This window comes from Nomia melanderi, chromosome 4, assembly GCF_051020985.1.
Source record: "Nomia melanderi isolate GNS246 chromosome 4, iyNomMela1, whole genome shotgun sequence".
NCBI classification, from domain to species: Eukaryota; Metazoa; Arthropoda; class Insecta; order Hymenoptera; family Halictidae; genus Nomia; species Nomia melanderi.
In genome coordinates this window covers 11,336,353-11,353,857 of record NC_135002.1, presented here as the reverse complement: position 1 = coordinate 11,353,857, position 17,505 = coordinate 11,336,353, and the positions used below count along the sequence as shown (strand labels likewise).

The 17,505-nt window shown below is 43.1% G+C and overlaps 1 protein-coding gene across 6 annotated transcripts in view; it reads left to right on the top strand.

The window, feature by feature from the left end:
- Positions 1 to 17,505, top strand: part of Mp (collagen XV/XVIII-type protein multiplexin) — a 393,214-nt gene that overhangs the window by 27,090 nt on the left and 348,619 nt on the right. The gene's annotated exons all lie outside the window — the stretch shown is intronic.

The following is a 17,505-nucleotide window of genomic DNA, read 5'->3' as shown; positions in this document are numbered from 1 at the left end:
TCTCATTTTCGACCAATGGTATCCCGACTTTCCCATTCGTCAGCCGGATGGAGCCTCCGTCCCGATGAGACCTCGACCAGGAGTCCCATCAGTGCTAAACCCAATGGCTACCCCTTGCCATCCTGGCCATTCTGGCCGTCTGAAACCACCTTTTGCACTTTCTAAACTTGGATTCCATAGTTTAGTCTCATATTCGACCAATGGTATCCCGACTTTCCCATTCGTCAGCCGGATGGAGCCTCCGTCCCGATGAGACCTCGACCAGGAGTCCCATCAGTGCTAAACCCAATGGCTACCCCTTGCCATCCTGGCCATTCTGGCCGTCTGAAACCACCTTTTGCACTTTCTAAACTTGGATTCCATAGTTTAGTCTCATTTTCGACCAATGGTATCCCGACTTTCCCATTCGTCAGCCGGATGAAGCCTCCGTCCCGATGAGACCTCGACCTGGAGTCCCATCAGTCCTAAGCCCAATGGCTACCCCTTGCCATCCTGGCCCTTCTGGCCGTCTGAAACCAACTTTTGCACTTTCTAAACTTGGATTCCATAGTTTAGTCTCATTTTCGACCAATGGTATCTCGACTTTCCCATTCGTCAGCCGGATGAAGCCTCCGTCCCGATGAGACCTCGACCTGGAGTCCCATCAGTGCTAAGCCCAATGGCTACCCCTTGCCATCCTGGCCATTCTGGCCGTCTGAAACCAACTTTTGCACTTTCTAAACTTGGATTCCATAGTTTAGTCTCATTTTCGACCAATGGTATCCCGACTTTCCCATTCGTCAGCCGGATGAAGCCTCCGTCCCGATGAGACCTCGACCAGGAGTCCCATCAGTGGTAAACCCAATGGCTACCCCTTGCCATCCTGGCCATTCTGGCCGTCTGAAACCACCTTTTGCACTTTCTAAACTTGGATTCCATAGTTTAGTCTCATTTTCGACCAATGGTATCCCGACTTTCCCATTCGTCAGCCGGATGAAGCCTCCGTCCCGATGAGACCTCGACCTGGAGTCCCATCAGTCCTAAGCCCAATGGCTACCCCTTGCCATCCTGGCCATTCTGGCCGTCTGAAACCAACTTTTGCACTTTCTAAACTTGGATTCCATAGTTTAGTCTCATATTCGTCCAATGGTATCCCGACTTTCCCATTCGTCAGCCGGATGGAGCCTCCGTCCCGATGAGACCTCGACCAGGAGTCCCATCAGTGCTAAACCCAATGGCTACCCCTTGCCATCCTGGCCATTCTGGCCGTCTGAAACCAACTTTTGCACTTTCTAAACTTGGATTCCATAGTTTAGTCTCATTTTCGACCAATGGTATCCCGACTATCCCATTCGTCAGCCGGATGAAGCCTCCGTCCCGATGAGACCTCGACCTGGAGTCCCATCAGTGCTAAGCCCAATGGCTACCCCTTGCCATCCTGGCCATTCTGGCCGTCTGAAACCAACTTTTGCACTTTCTAAACTTGGATTCCATAGTTTAGTCTCATTTTCGACCAATGGTATCCCGATTTTCCCATTCGTCAGCCGGATGAAGCCTCCATCCCGATGAGACCTCGACCAGGAGTCCCATCAGTGCTAAACCCAATGGCTACCCCTTGCCATCCTGGCCATTCTGGCCGTCTGAAACCACCTTTTGCACTTTCTAAACTTGGATTCCATAGTTTAGTCTCATTTTCGACCAATGGTATCCCGACTTTCCCATTCGACAGCCGGATGAAGGCTCCGTCCCGATGAGACCTCGACCTGGAGTCCCATCAGTGCTAAGCCCAATGGCTACCCCTTGTCATCCTGGCCATTCTGGCCGTCTGAAACCAACTTTTGCACTTTCTAAACTTGGATTCCATAGTTTAGTCTCATTTTCGACCAATGGTATCCCGACTTTCCCATTCGTAAGCCGGATGAAGCCTCCGTCCCGATGAGACCTCGACCTGGAGTCCCCTCAGTCCTAAGCCCAATGGCTACCCCTTGCCATCCTGGCCATTCTGGCCGTCTGAAACCAACTTTTGCACTTTCTAAACTTGGATTCCATAGTTTAGTCTCATTTTCGACCAATGGTATCCCGACTTTCCCATTCGTCAGCCGGATGAAGCCTCCGTCCCGATGAGACCTCGACCTGGAGTCCCCTCAGTCCTAAGCCCAATGGCTACCCCTTGCCATCCTGGCCATTCTGGCCGTCTGAAACCAACTTTTGCACTTTCTAAACTTGGATTCCATAGTTTAGTCTCATTTTCGACCAATGGTATCTCGACTTTCCCATTCGTCAGCCGGATGAAGCCTCCGTCCCGATGAGACCTCGACCTGGAGTCCCATCAGTGCTAAGCCCAATGGCTACCCCTTGCCATCCTGGCCATTCTGGCCGTCTGAAACCAACTTTTGCACTTTCTAAACTTGGATTCCATAGTTTAGTCTCATTTTCGACCAATGGTATCCCGACTTTCCCATTCGTCAGCCGGATGGAGCCTCCGTCCCGATGAGACCTCGACCAGGAGTCCCATCAGTGCTAAACCCAATGGCTACCCCTTGCCATCCTGGCCATTCTGGCCGTCTGAAACCACCTTTTGCACTTTCTAAACTTGGATTCCATAGTTTAGTCTCATTTTCGACCAATGGTATCCCGACTTTCCCATTCGTAAGCCGGATGAAGCCTCCGTCCCGATGAGACCTCGACCTGGAGTCCCATCAGTCCTAAGCCCAATGGCTACCCCTTGCCATCCTGGCCATTCTGGCCGTCTGAAACCAACTTTTGCACTTTCTAAACTTGGATTCCATAGTTTAGTCTCATTTTCGACTAATGGTATCCCGACTTTCCCATTCGTCAGCCGGATGAAGCCTCCGTCCCGATGAGACCTCGACCTGGAGTCCCATCAGTGCTAAGCCCAATGGCTACCCCTTGCCATCCTGGCCATTCTGGCCGTCTGAAACCAACTTTTGCACTTTCTAAACTTGGATTCCATAGTTTAGTCTCATTTTCGACCAATGGTATCCCGACTTTCCCATTCGTCAGCCGGATGGAGCCTCCGTCCCGATGAGACCTCGACCAGGAGTCCCATCAGTGCTAAACCCAATGGCTACCCCTTGCCATCCTGGCCATTCTGGCCGTCTGAAACCACCTTTTGCACTTTCTAAACTTGGATTCCATAGTTTAGTCTCATATTCGACCAATGGTATCCCGACTTTCCCATTCGTCAGCCGGATGGAGCCTCCGTCCCGATGAGACCTCGACCAGGAGTCCCATCAGTGCTAAACCCAATGGCTACCCCTTGCCATCCTGGCCATTCTGGCCGTCTGAAACCACCTTTTGCACTTTCTAAACTTGGATTCCATAGTTTAGTCTCATTTTCGACCAATGGTATCCCGACTTTCCTATTCGTCAGCCGGATGGAGCCTCCGTCCCGATGAGACCTCGACCAGGAGTCCCATCAGTGCTAAACCCAATGGCTACCCCTTGCCATCCTGGCCATTCTGGCCGTCTGAAACCACCTTTTGCACTTTCTAAACTTGGATTCCATAGTTTAGTCTCATATTAGACCAATGGTATCCCGACTTTCCCATTCGTCAGCCGGATGGAGCCTCCGTCCCGATGAGACCTCGACCAGGAGTCCCATCAGTGCTAAACCCAATGGCTACCCCTTGCCATCCTGGCCATTCTGGCCGTCTGAAACCACCTTTTGCACTTTCTAAACTTGGATTCCATAGTTTAGTCTCATTTTCGACCAATGGTATCCCGACTTTCCCATTCGTCAGCCGGATGAAGCCTCCGTCCCGATGAGACCTCGACCTGGAGTCCCATCAGTCCTAAGCCCAATGGCTACCCCTTGCCATCCTGGCCATTCTGGCCGTCTGAAACCAACTTTTGCACTTTCTAAACTTGGATTCCATAGTTTAGTCTCATATTCGACCAATGGTATCCCGACTTTCCCATTCGTCAGCCGGATGGAGCCTCCGTCCCGATGAGACCTCGACCAGGAGTCCCATCAGTGCTAAACCCAATGGCTACCCCTTGCCATCCTGGCCATTCTGGCCGTCTGAAACCAACTTTTGCACTTTCTAAACTTGGATTCCATAGTTTAGTATCATTTTCGACCAATGGTATCCCGACTATCCCATTCGTCAGCCGGATGAAGCCTCCGTCCCGATGAGACCTCGACCTGGAGTCCCATCAGTGCTAAGCCCAATGGCTACCCCTTGCCATCCTGGCCATTCTGGCCGTCTGAAACCAACTTTTGCACTTTCTAAACTTGGATTCCATAGTTTAGTCTCATATTAGACCAATGGTATCCCGACTTTCCCATTCGTCAGCCGGATGGAGCCTCCGTCCCGATGAGACCTCGACCTGGAGTCCCATCAGTCCTAAGCCCAATGGCTACCCCTTGCCATCCTGGCCATTCTGGCCGTCTGAAACCAATTTTTGCACTTTCTAAACTTGGATTCCATAGTTTAGTCTCATTTTCGACCAATGGTATCCCGACTTTCCCATTCGTCAGCCGGATGAAGCCTCCGTCCCGATGAGACCTCGACCTGGAGTCCCATCAGTGCTAAGCCCAATGGCTACCCCTTGCCATCCTGGCCATTCTGGCCGTCTGAAACCAACTTTTGCACTTTCTAAACTTGGATTCCATAGTTTAGTCTCATATTCGACCAATGGTATCCCGACTTTCCCATTCGTCAGCCGGATGGAGCCTCCGTCCCGATGAGACCTCGACCAGGAGTCCCATCAGTGCTAAACCCAATGGCTACCCCTTGCCATCCTGGCCATTCTGGCCGTCTGAAACCAACTTTTGCACTTTCTAAACTTGGATTCCATAGTTTAGTCTCATTTTCGACCAATGGTATCCCGACTATCCCATTCGTCAGCCGGATGAAGCCTCCGTCCCGATGAGACCTCGACCTGGAGTCCCATCAGTGCTAAGCCCAATGGCTACCCCTTGCCATCCTGGTCATTCTGGCCGTCTGAAACCCACTTTTGCACTTTCTAAACTTGGATTCCATAGTTTAGTCTCATTTTCGACCAATGGTATCCCGACTTTCCCATTCGTCAGCCGGGTGGAGCCTCCGTCCCGATGAGACCTCGACCAGGAGTCCCATCAGTGCTAAACCCAATGGCTACCCCTTGCCATCCTGGCCATTCTGGCCGTCTGAAACCACCTTTTGCACTTTCTAAACTTGGATTCCATAGTTTAGTCTCATTTTCGACCAATGGTATCCCGACTTTCCCATTCGTAAGCCGGATGAAGCCTCCGTCCCGATGAGACCTCGACCTGGAGTCCCATCAGTCCTAAGCCCAATGGCTACCCCTTGCCATCCTGGCCATTCTGGCCGTCTGAAACCAACTTTTGCACTTTCTAAACTTGGATTCCATAGTTTAGTCTCATTTTCGACCAATGGTATCCCGACTTTCCCATTCGTAAGCCGGATGAAGCCTCCGTCCCGATGAGACCTCGACCTGGAGTCCCCTCAGTCCTAAGCCCAATGGCTACCCCTTGCCATCCTGGCCATTCTGGCCGTCTGAAACCAACTTTTGCACTTTCTAAACTTGGATTCCATAGTTTAGTCTCATTTTCGACCAATGGTATCCCGACTTTCCCATTCGTCAGCCGGATGGAGCCTCCGTCCCGATGAGACCTCGACCAGGAGTCCCATCAGTGCTAAACCCAATGGCTACCCCTTGCCATCCTGGCCATTCTGGCCGTCTGAAACCACCTTTTGCACTTTCTAAACTTGGATTCCATAGTTTAGTCTCATATTCGACCAATGGTATCCCGACTTTCCCATTCGTCAGCCGGATGGAGCCTCCGTCCCGATGAGACCTCGACCAGGAGTCCCATCAGTGCTAAACCCAATGGCTACCCCTTGCCATCCTGGCCATTCTGGCCGTCTGAAACCACCTTTTGCACTTTCTAAACTTGGATTCCATAGTTTAGTCTCATTTTCGACCAATGGTATCCCGACTTTCCTATTCGTCAGCCGGATGGAGCCTCCGTCCCGATGAGACCTCGACCAGGAGTCCCATCAGTGCTAAACCCAATGGCTACCCCTTGCCATCCTGGCCATTCTGGCCGTCTGAAACCACCTTTTGCACTTTCTAAACTTGGATTCCATAGTTTAGTCTCATATTAGACCAATGGTATCCCGACTTTCCCATTCGTCAGCCGGATGGAGCCTCCGTCCCGATGAGACCTCGACCAGGAGTCCCATCAGTGCTAAACCCAATGGCTACCCCTTGCCATCCTGGCCATTCTGGCCGTCTGAAACCACCTTTTGCACTTTCTAAACTTGGATTCCATAGTTTAGTCTCATTTTCGACCAATGGTATCCCGACTTTCCCATTCGTCAGCCGGATGAAGCCTCCGTCCCGATGAGACCTCGACCTGGAGTCCCCTCAGTCCTAAGCCCAATGGCTACCCCTTGCCATCCTGGCCATTCTGGCCGTCTGAAACCAACTTTTGCACTTTCTAAACTTGGATTCCATAGTTTAGTCTCATTTTCGACCAATGGTATCCCGACTTTCCCATTCGTCAGCCGGATGGAGCCTCCGTCCCGATGAGACCTCGACCAGGAGTCCCATCAGTGCTAAACCCAATGGCTACCCCTTGCCATCCTGGCCATTCTGGCCGTCTGAAACCACCTTTTGCACTTTCTAAACTTGGATTCCATAGTTTAGTCTCATTTTCGACCAATGGTATCCCGACTTTCCCATTCGTCAGCCGGATGATGCCTCCGTCCCGATGAGACCTCGACCTGGAGTCCCATCAGTGCTAAGCCCAATGGCTACCCCTTGCCATCCTGGTCATTCTGGCCGTCTGAAACCCACTTTTGCACTTTCTAAACTTGGATTCCATAGTTTAGTCTCATTTTCGACCAATGGTATCCCGACTTTCCCATTCGTCAGCCGGATGAAGCCTCCGTCCCGATGAGACCTCGACCTGGAGACCCATCAGTGCTAAGCCCAATGGCTACCCCTTGCCATCCTGGCCATTCTAGCCGTCTGAAACCAACTTTTGCACTTTCTAAACTTGGATTCCATAGTTTAGTCTCATTTTCGACCAATGGTATCCCGACTTTCCCATTCTTCAGCCGGATGGAGCCTCCGTCCCGATGAGACCTCGACCTGGGGTCACTTCAGTGCTATGCCCAATGGCTACCCCTTGCCATCTTGGCAAATAATTTTTTTAATACATTTCGTTCGGGTAATGTTGGCCTGTAATATTGATTTTTTCGAAAATGTATATTCCTTTAACCAGACTAATGTTCTCGTCAGAAGTAGGTTGAATATGGTTTGTTCGATGAATTTAACGATTCGCTAATTACGACTGAAATTGTAATTCGGAATAACGGTGTTCGGAAGACAAAGTTTTTGCATTCTTTTCTGTCGTGTGGCTGTGAAAATAGTTTATTATTAGACAGTCATGACAATGTATATGTGGGTGGTATTTTGGACAACTAAGTATTTTTGTCTAAATGAACATTCTCATTTAAATGCAATTAACGTGTAAGGATGTATTTTCGTTACGGTCCGCAGGAAAGTCACTAAAATCTATGTGATTCACGTGATTAGTTGGGAAAGATCGAAACCTTTTCAATATCTTTTAGCGGAATGCATTCCCGCTTTTGGTAACATGAATTTCCAATTACATACGCCGTTCTTCAAATTCCTCGAACAATCCACGTAAAATTCGCCTTACAGGGGATCCCTCTGAAATGAAATTTTTACTTCAATCAAAATTAGGACGTTTCACCCTATGTTCCCTTCATTGACCAATTTAAACCGTTTTTGGCAATTCTTATACCACATTAAAACACTTAACAATTCATTTATCAATATGAATGGATCGGATTTAGTCAAATGGGCTATGCTAAATTAATTCATTATATACTATTGCATTAATATTATTAGGTCGGTGCGTATGACATGTCGGATATTGCGGTAAAAGGAAAGCCTTGTTTGATGTTCTCAAAGGCGTTTATTCATTCGGAACATACTTTATTCGATTCGGTATACTCGTGCCAAAGTGTTTTCAATGAATATATTCATCTTTTTAACAATTCTGAATGTCTAAAATAATTAAATTTTATAAGTTTTATAAATTCTATAAATTCTATAAAGGAAGAAAAATCTAACATTTCGTATGCACCAACTTACAGTTTTCCTGGCGCTGAATCAATTTCTTTATTACTAAACGTACCAACACCTTATATGTAACGATTTCCACTCTAACCAATTAACTAATTAGTTATAAGATAAAGGTAAACAAATTGGACGAGCAATGTTTTTAGTAGAAACTTAAACGAGAGGAAAAAAATTGATAAACTGATTAATCGGACAATATAAGAATCGATGGAAAGTTCAATGGACGAAAGAAAATATAAAATTTTAAATCAAATTTTAAAATCGGTCATTTAACCGGTCGTAGTACCTTTAGTGTTAATAATTTCTCAGAGAAACATTTGTTATCCTTTTAATAATTTTAAAACGAAGACCTTAAGAATGGGTCATTTTGATCAGCCTGGTAATTTTAATGTTAATATCTGCCTTATCAAACGTTAGTTCTATAACTCAACGCGCGCGGAGAGTATTATAAATCTTGTTAACATAAACATACGAGATGAGTGCATCGGTCTCTGGGTCTTAGGGAAGCGCGCAGCCGTTTCGCGTGTCGCAGTAAATTAAGTTGGAAGCGTGCAATTGCGGAAAACGATGCGTCCACCGCGGCCCGTAGTATTCGCGCGTATTAACGCAGCAGGCAAATGAACGAAAACGGAACGGCATATATTTGAAATTCACCTCCTAAACGTAAAGGCGTTGCCGGAATTTTGGTTTGGAGCCCGCAATATTATTTTGCCGCCGATTAACCGCTTCCACTTTTATTCCTGGCCGTGAGTGTTAATTTATCGGAAGCCGGGGAACCGTTGAATTTTATTCGACTCGTGCACCGATAACTTCCGCGACGCGGCAACCGTAACTCGCGGATATTTTATTGCGTCCATGAAGTTTTATCAATGCAAACTGCTTCGCGTGTGTCGTTACGATGTCCACATGAAACGATAATGCAGTGTAACGTCCAATTAATACAGGATTTAATTAAAACTCCGCTAAAACAGGAACACGCGCGAGAAGGGAACGTTGTTACATTTAGTTTAATATTGCTTCTATGCGATACCATGGCTTGCAGTTCGCGGTACGCGCGTTCTTGAGGAAATCGATTGTAAATTCAACAAGTAAAAAGAAAATGACTCGTGTAGGAAGGAGCAACAATCTGTTCGCTCACCAGTTGTCATTGATCATTCCGAGGGGGTGAATTCACCGACGAGATTGATTCCAAACTATAAAATTGAATTTTTTATGGTATTTTTTTAAAGAGTTACTTTACACGAAAGAAATTAATGAAAAACGACGAATAGGAGGTTCTTGTTTGGAAATTTCGTTTCCGCGGAGTTCCAGTTGGGAAATTCGTATTCCTTAGTTGATTGTATAGATTGCCAAGTGTGTTTAAAGAGAAACTTACATGAATAAGTTATAATTCATTGTTACGTTTGTTAAGAAGTGGTTTTAAATGGTATCGTCTACTTGATTAGAAAATGATCGTAAAAATTGTAGGATAATCGCGAGAAATTGTTACAAGCTTAAGTAACTTTAATGGGGTACAATTTTCGTTCTTTTTTCCGTTGCCAAATGAGCCTGGTCGGCTCCAACTGCCTCCATAACGGGATAATGGGAGAACATGCGTGTTTAATAGGGAAATATTACTCTATGTGGTAAGTTCTGATTAAAGCGGAAGTACAGAAAACATTCTGTTCAACAGGGTTTTTAATTAACAGATGTTCCTGAAAGTAGCCTTCGGATTTGAAACTGAGTGTGCATAATATTCTGGATAGTTGTATTATATTTAATACGATCAAACCTCGGTTATAATAAAATAGACTTCCTTGACGATTTACAGCTTAGTGTAATAGAAATCAATTTTATTTAATTACACGTACGTCTAAGTGAAACATCATTTTACTATTATCAATGTTTTACCTTTAAAGTACACTTAATTCCTTAAGCATCCAATTTTCTCTGTAAACAGTAATATTTCGGATTTTCAAATCAAGTATTACTCTGGTTCTGATTTTAGTTTTTATATCTCACCTTTTCGACTGTTAAGGGGTTAATTAATAATTAATTAACAATTATTAATAGTAAATGTAAATCTAATAGTTATAGTCGCGAAGAAAATCGTATCGGGTTGATCCTTCGCACCATGATATCGTCTTAGATTTGTGAGGAAAATGTTAAATTAAAGGCAAAACTAAATGTTATTTAATCTTCTTAAATATAAATAAAATATTTCATCAGTTCACGTCTGAAGTAAACATGGCGAATAGAATCAGTAACAAATTCTTTTCTCTCTAGTAAATGATTAAAATTATCACTGCACCTACCGCAATCGGTCGAATCGACCTGTTTTAAAATTTGATCTAAAATTCTATAGTTTCTTCTTTTCATTTATCTTTATATCAATTCTCATATTGTTCGATAAATCATTTTTTCAATTTTTGTCTTTCCTTTTCTTTCTGTTCCCAATAAGAAATATTGATCATCCAACTTGTTTACCTTTATTTCGCAGCCAGTTCTTTGACTGGTTACAATAAGAATAGATAGGTAAAAAGTGCTGGTAGTTTAGTGTTAAAATATGTTGATCAAGCACAGTTGTACAAGAAATCATAGAGCACAGGATTAATCTGACTTCTGTCTAATAAATATTTTTAAGGCTGATATTCCCGGCTCTCTATATTTGGATCAAGAGAGCGCAGGTATGCGTGGAGTGCATCGTAAGTCCTCGACTGGGTATCTCCAACAAAACTCGGCTAACTTTAGAATATAACACTGTCGTAACCGGGAAGGATTGTCTGTCAGGCTTGATCTTAAGGAAAGGGAATGAAATGGAAATTCTTCGCTGGAATAGTTGGCAGTTTTCCTTTGTACGTTGTCAGCTGGATCGTGTTACCTGGCTGCGTCCCTCCCGGGTCGCCCCGATTTCGGAGAAACAACGCTTCGATTTTCCCCTTTCTCGTCGCCGGATCAGCCCGCGCGGCAGACTCTAGACTCCTGGTTAGCGCTAATGAATGGAACTGCATGAAAGGACACGCGCGCCGAAAGTAGCGGCAATTAAAGGTGTCTATGCTGCGCGTGCTTGGCTGATCTTCGCAGACGGATTTAGTACACGCCACGATTGGGCTAAAAACTTTGTTTTTAGAGTTCAATTCTGTTTTTCAACAATTGTTCTCAACAACCATTTTTCTTTAAGCAGTTTTCTGAATGTTTCTGTAACGACTATGAAATTAATTGGAATTAATTAGTAAAGTGAAAATAGTGTTGCAACGAATTCGAATTCTATTTAACATTCTTCTGCCTTTTGTCGATTTTCAACCTTCAAATCAGAAAATGGTTAAATCATTTTTTAAGCGTTACTCAATGTACTCGTTAATTTTCCAGATATTTCTGAATTTGTTTTGAATACTGGTGTAAAACCCAAAAACAAAAGAATGATGTTTAGAAACCATTGATTTCCCGAAGTTATTACGATTTAATCGTAGTAATTTTCAAAATTATTATTACAATTTCCAAGAAGGTAAAGTTTGATATTTAATACCAAAATTCTGTATAACACATTAATATGTGACATATGGAAATAAAATATCTTATTTCTCTAATTTATTTGTGATTTCTCTTCGAGTTAATTCTAAGAAGAGTCATTTCCTCTACTTATAGCTCCTTAGAAAACGATGAATATTCCTAGTGAAGAACTTCCGAGCGCAAAGGGTAAATATTCTAAGCGTCTGTAAGACAATGGAGTCGTACTGCTCGCTCATGTTCAATGGCGTACACCGTTTAAAGCTCGCATACTCCTTTACAGTTCGTCGATTTGTCCCGCAAAATTTGGACGGAGAAACGTTCTTTACGAGTGCACAGCTGCGCTATGCTCGTCCGTCTGTCAATGCGAGCAACCCTCATCTCTGTCATGAAGCTTTACGAGCGACATTCCGGGCACGTTAAGATCGAATTAACCGCGTATCGCCAGCGGCACGTGACCCTAAACGTTAGTTTATAAGTAGCAACATGCCGGAGGTGACTCGAGAGACTGTTTGACGTTCTGTTCCGACTCTGTGAACGAGTTATCGCTAGATTAGTTCACTTCCTACCGGTGAATTCGAGTGGATACGCTTTTATCCTCCTGTTAGCGGTTCTCCAATCTGAAACTGTTCTATTTTCAATGATATTTAAAAATAAAGCAGATAGCTAAATCGTACTTTCTTAGAGCTAAGTGTTTCGTGGCAAAGATTTCATTTCATGTAGAAGAAACGAATATTATTTTGACGCGTGTCCCTGTAAGTTTTAAATAATTAAATAAACATAATAAACGTAACTATATAAAATGTAATTTGATTTTTTCCCTAAGCTACAATCTAAAAATAATCACGTTTAACGGAGTTATAAACTTCCCTCCGTGTTGATCTTTTTCATTAGTCACGATATTTTTGGAACAATATATTTGTACTGTAAGATTCAGTTAAAATGGATTTTTTATTAGAGAGAAATTATTTTTTTAATCATCACGTCAGCGATTGCAAAATTACCTGGGATAAAAAGATAGCCACGCACATTTGATTAGAAATGAATCGTTATTTTCAATTTTCACGTCGCAATCAGTTTTTGACCAATTTCTCGCCGAAAAGAATGTTTAAATTGAACTTACTACGGTCCATGGGAACGAAGTGTACAATATAGAAAACGAATGAGAAGAAGTAAAGTAATGGCGTCGTACTTGTCCGTTGTCTCGGGACTGCTCGAAGACAGATGATGCAGCAGGGTAGTTATCGTTCCTCAGACGCTGCTGCACAGTCGAAATCACATTTCCTCAAGTTTCCCTCGGAAACTATTAAAGCCATCGATATCGAAGAGTGGAAAAGTGACTTTCTCAACCACAATATTTCGTCAAATTTCCATTGTTCCGTTTAGTTCTCTAAATACGCATCCCAATGAATGTTCGGTTCACAACGAACTCCACGTTCCATTTCCCTGTTCGATTTTCTCGACGCACGTCGCGAAAATCTCGCCGCCAACGTTGCCTCACAAATTCTAAGTAATTTCGTTTTAAACAACGAATTATTCCTCGTCGAAATATTTTCGGAAAATACCGACGGCTATACTAACTACAATTTCAATACATTCATTCCGCACGGTCAGTCGTTCCGTCGTTGTTAAAGGCATCATCATAAACTCGAATTATCGGTTTATTGACTACGCAGCTGATATTACGTTCCCATGTCGTGCATTGTTCCGGCGCGCTGAAAGACGGCGCGTTGTTCTACGCTGTTGACATGTTGATACTCGGACAAACATTTCTTTTTTATCTCGTATACCGGGGAAGCGTAGAAGCAAATTACAACACGTCTAATAGACGCGTCCAGCGGCTATGAAAGATGTTTATTTAGTTCATCGTAAATTTGACGGTAAGTTAAATGCTGATAAGAAATAAATTCCTCAGACGTCAGCTCTTTTTCGCCCACGTTATTATTGGAAGTTATCACCGGTTCTTTAAAGAAATATTTACACTTCACCGGATCGTAAAAAGATGATTTTTAGTGTTCTCGGAAGTCCACGCGGTCGTGTTCTGTTCCTCAGGGGTATATATCGAGGTCGTTCGATATTTCATAACGTCCATGCGTTACGATCCAAAATTCCAGAAAGGATCGTAACGTGTCGGAATATTAGCATCGCCCCCTTACGAGGACGTGGAATCTAAAAATAATGATGTTTAATGATACACACGAAACCCCTAGCTAACCCCTTTTGTCGCGTGGGCAACGGCGAGAGAGGTCTGTAACCAAACCCCTCCTATTTTTAGGACGGAAATATATATTGGTTTCCTTATTTTCCGCCATTCATCACTTCCTTGCAAATCCTCCGGATTCCGCAGTCTGCCTGTCAGTGATTACAAAAACCGGATGAAATACAAACCGTCGCTGCTCCCTTCCGAGTGGCCAATGATATATGGCGCTGTTAATTAAAGCGGCGGCGACATTCGGCAGAATACAAGGTGGCGTCAATAGGGGAGCATTAAAAATATCCGTCGACTGATTCGTGGAACGATTTTTTGAAAATCCAATGTGAAAAATTGAAATTTATGTTTCCGTTTAATTCAAACATATTTAATTCGTCGGTTCCGTTTCAAATAATTTCGCAATCCTGAGAATATCGTTACCGACAGTCATTACAAACCATCTTTCCGTTTATCAAATATTTTTCTCGCCATCGCGAAACCTTCACTCCGCAGACACTTACATATTTAATTTTAATCGCAGAACTTCTCCCGTTCAACGTTCAAAGAATATCCTCTCGGACGCCGAAGAATTCTTCGATCTCGCGGCACGGTGTAATTACTGCTGATGATAAATCACACGGGCTCTATGAATCGCAGAAAAATTGATGTCAATCATCCGGATAACCGACGGGGTAGTGGGGCCTCTGATTAAAATAATAATTAATCATTCAAAGCCTTGAAATACCTAAATTAATTCCAAACAAGTCCGGCTTCTCTTGATGAGCAGCTAAGATTGAACCGTGAAATTGGTTCATTATCGTCACTTCCGGCTAAAGAATATTCGGAACGGAACGCTCTTTGGGGAAAGTTTCGCTCAGGATTTTGTCTGGCTGTCGGGTACCGTCTCTGGTGTATCGCTTCATTAACGAGCACCACTTCTTCCGTCGTCGACGACGTCGCCACTCGAGCTCCACGCTTAATTATTCCACCGCCACCCGGTACACGTGTCTGCGGATCTCGACCGGGCTACCCGGCCAGCCTGTTCTTTTAATTCCGTTTTATATCATTCCTCGGGCCACTGGGTTAATAGAGTGTCGTCATTCATCGACATTATCACGGAAGATAGGGCCGCCGTACGTTTTCATTCCTTTAAGCTTTTTTACTGGTGCGAGAGGACGCTTCGGGGTTCCCTTTTGGCCCTCCAATTTCCTAGGTTCCCGGGGGCGCGCGGATACGGCACTTTCCCACTAAGATCTCTCGGATTATCGAGATTCTAGCTCCAATATTAATTCCGCGGAAAAGGACAACCAAAAATCTGTAGGATGAGATTATGTCGTGCGATTATCGTACTGCGATCGGTGATAGGGGAGTTGGAATATCTAATATCTTGTGGTTGAACGTGATAATCTCATTGGCTTGTAATGGAAACTTAATAATATAATATTATATACTATAATATAATACAATATAACATAATATAATATAATTTAAAAAACATCATATAATGTTATATAATATAATCAAGATGATTTGATTATAATTTCAATTATTTGAACAGTTGTATTTATTGGTAGTAATAATTACGAAGGCAGACGTTTCTTCTCATATGAATCAACGATATTGAGGTGTATGTTTAGAACGTAAAATGTATTTCATTCACCAGATAAGGAATGTTAATGTTATGAACAAATTGTTGAAATGTTGATATTGTGATAAGGGAATGGGTGAATTGTATATTTAGTCGGACGATTCATTCGAATTGAAGTTGCTTAGAGATTAATACTATCGAATAAAGTTTCACGCAATGTGGTTTTCCTGTAAGCGCGGTATCCTTTGCGGTTCGTTCTGCGAGTATTATCGACGAGGTTCTGTTCCCCTTTCCTTCTTTCACGCTGCATTTCCGTTGAACCGAGATTTATCTGACTTTTGTAAGACTCCAACTGTCGATGATGTCATGCGTACATAAAGACTCTTTTCTGGGGAAAGCAGTCCGATCTATGAGAAATATATCCAACAGAGATCGCCGGTTCTGGGTAAAACACATATACGGTGACAACATGCAATACGAGCCTTTCTAAATGCTAATTTGAATATTTTCAAATACATCCTTATTTATTTCGCACAATAGCGCGTGTGACACGGAATACTATCATTCGTGTCACAATATCCTCCGAAGCGATACAACTCCAAAATATTCTGTCAAACAATACTGGTTTATAAGGTATTGTTACAGAGATATTGTGCTATTTGAGTAACATAATTTATCAATTGTTCTTTTTAACAATTCAAACAAAGATAAATTCTCTTCAATTATTAATATCACTAATAAAAACAATTACTCTAATCATTTCTACTTAATTGTTCACATATAAAAATTTCTCTCCTAACTGTACCACAATTTTAAAAACACCCTGTATACATATGAATTTCATCTATCATAATTCAATTTCGTCGAATCTCTCCAATTCTCTTTAACCCCCCACCGTAAAATTTTCTTCGCGATGCCTGATGGATTCATTTTATCATCAATAATTTGAGAGAATGTGAAGAAATTTTCTGTTTATTGTAAGTACACACTTTGAAGGTAACGCCTTGATAATAGACAAGCAATCTCTAACTTTAACTTATATAAAATGAATAACATTGATTTAAAAATGATTTAATGAATAAATCAAATTGAACGGAAAATCTTTATCGCGAGTCCCAATCGTCATTGTACGGGAAGGGATTAGTAAATAATATTTATGCAATCGGTCTTCATGACTGGTGTAATACGCCGGTACAACGACCTTGCCAACCGGAAAACGAAAACAGTGGGCACGGCCGTGCACACGGATCGACCGGAGGCGTTGCGCAACGCTAGAATTCTCGATCGTGATTCACGGTGAACGATCGCCGGCAAACGCCCACGTTTACCTCTCGATGGGAGATGCAAATGCGTGTCACACTTTTCGACTGGATTCCTACTGTTCTACTGACCCCAGAACGTGAGAAATCGTCTGCAGCTCGATGCTGGATAGCAACGTGCTCGCACACGCGTATAAACAACGCGCCATTTCTCGCCGGATCCGTTCGCAGCATTCCGTGTCCGCGCATCTTCGACGTTCGGTGTAATCTATAAAGCTGTAGGTCACGTGACCTATATCCCTTGGAAAATAAAGCTTCACTGCAGTTGTTGGGAACTCGGGGAATATTTGTTAAACGCGTGATGCTTAACCGGTTAACTGCGTTTGATGAGTATATACGTCATCTTAAAATCAAAATGATACTAATTCTTTCGATGATAAATATTAGTTATTTGATTAGTTATTTTTTCAGACAAACATGTAATTCTCCTTCGTTTTGCTTTAGCTTTTCGTTAGATTATATTATAGGTGCATTTGGTCTGCGGTAGACGAGTATACATTCGTTTGTGATTTCATTGCAAAAATTATCAGAGATTTCTGAAATTAAATTCTAGAGTTAATAGGTTAACATTAAAACCACCGAGCAGTCAGATTGACTATTTGAAATTTTTCTGTGGAAACTCTAAGGGTCTATTTATTGAGATTTCTGTTCATTTAGAATTGTGTTCATTTATTGCTAAACCGACTTCTTTGGTGATTTCTCAGAGGATCATGTTATGTTCTCAATAATTGCACAAAGAAGAAATAAAGATTGGGCTATTTTGATCTGTCTGGTAGCTCTAGTCTTAAAGTCTG